The sequence below is a fragment of the Elephantulus edwardii genome, unplaced genomic scaffold (assembly GCF_000299155.1).
Source record: "Elephantulus edwardii isolate Elephantulus edwardi_28Jun2011 unplaced genomic scaffold, EleEdw1.0 scaffold00318, whole genome shotgun sequence".
Classification (NCBI taxonomy): Eukaryota; Metazoa; Chordata; class Mammalia; order Macroscelidea; family Macroscelididae; genus Elephantulus; species Elephantulus edwardii.
Genome location: NW_006400068.1, coordinates 172154 through 174082, shown reverse-complemented (window position 1 = coordinate 174082; position 1929 = coordinate 172154).

Here is a 1929-nt window from a genome sequence, read left to right as displayed (position 1 = left end):
CGTGGTGTTGTCAGCATGCTTCATATAACAATGACTTAATCTATGCTAAAATGTAGTGTGTGCCTGTCTACTAGATTTTACTTTCTATATTAACTATTTGAAAAATATTGAAAGATAGAGTTGAGATTTCCCAGAAAAATTAAGAGCTTATTAAGAAATCCAGCTTTTAGTGAAGGATCTTATTTCCCCTGATTTGTTAGGTAAAAGTCATTTATTACTTTCTGTTTCTAAGAAGACATCAATATAGTTAGAAATTTCCTAGAAAATATTCGAAAGTTTAGGCAATAAAGTCTTTTGGAACCAAGGAAAATCAATGTTAATACTCTTAGAATAAACAAGTATTGATAGTGTATTGTGTTACAATTTAAGACTACTGAACTTGACTGCAGTGGGTTATTAGTTAGACTACTAAGGGTTGACAATTCAGACCTACCAGCCACCTCCTAGGGAGTAAGACTGGCAGTCTCTTTCAGTAAAGATTTACAATCTTGGACATTATTTTGTTAAATTGTACCAACTTTGTTCAAAATACAAAATGTCTTAGAAATTAATTACATAAGGATTATGAGATTCTAGAAACTTAAGTGAGGCAGATTTTGTCAGTCTGACCAAGGGCTGCATTAAGATGATGCTGCTGACCTGGTCTCTGAGTGAATACACCTTCCTTCTCTTTAGATCCTTAGGCTCTCTCTAGACGCCCTAGAAATTATCCAATGACCCCAGATGGTAAGCCCTCCTGGTCTCTGGAAATACTTGAGGATTTAAAAGCATAGAAGAAATTGTGGCTCAAGGAAAATAGTCATAAAGAGATCATAAAACATTAGCTGGAAAAACAATAAGTCCAAAATTCATTAAAAAGGAATCAATTTTAAATGTTAACAATTTCCGGGTGTTTATACAGAAATGCTTCTTAGGGGAAAAAAATGATGGACACATATTGTGATTCTCCAAAAGTGTGCTATAGTCTCATAACTTTTCTCCAACGAATATGGCCATGGAAAATTTTTGTCCTGACACATTTGATGGGAAAATAAATCATCTCCCAACATTAGAATAACAAAAATCTTCTCCACTGATCCAATAGGCAGCATCGTGATAGACAAAGACAGGGTTAAAGTAGTCAATGTGTTGATTTTACTTGGATCCACTAGCAATACCCGTGGTAACAATAAATCAAAAAAATCAAGAGATATGCTGTATTGAGGAAATTTGCTGTCGATGCAGTGAAGCCGGTTTAAAGACTAAGATGTGTGCCTGATTCAAGTTACAGTATTTTCAATTTGCTTCTTTTTTTATTGAAATAAAATTTTTATTTTATATTGGTTTACTTACTAAGTAAGTGGTTTATTTTGTTTTTCACACTGGATCTTTCCCATTTCCTTTACCCAACCCACCCTCCACCCATCATATTGTGTGGCCCTATGATTAACCACACCCCCTCCCCGCCCATCCTTGCTCCCTTCTTCACACCTTAGATCCTCATACACATTCTATAATAATGGTCTTACAGTATTTGTCCTTATTGGACTGCATTAGTTTACTGAGCATAAATGCTCTCTGGCTCCTCTCAAGTTAGGTTGTAATTTACAAAATCATTGCTCCTGCATGCTGCATAGTATTCCACTGTAGGAATGCACCATAATTTCTCAATCCATTCCATTGTGGATGGACATTAAGGTTATGTCCATGAACATTGGTGAATATAGCAAGTGGAAAATTGCTCTAGACTAAACAAGGAGAAAAGACCACCTTTTGCCTTTCTCTTTTGCTGCCTTGCAGCCTCAAATAGAGAGATTCTACATGCTCTCAGCTTGTGCTTAAAGGCATCTGAGTTTGCCATATTTATACTTCACAATCCAAGCCTTCTAGTTTCACAAGTTTCTTCTTCCTTTCCAGATTTAGAAGCTATTTAATTATCTCTGTGAAACT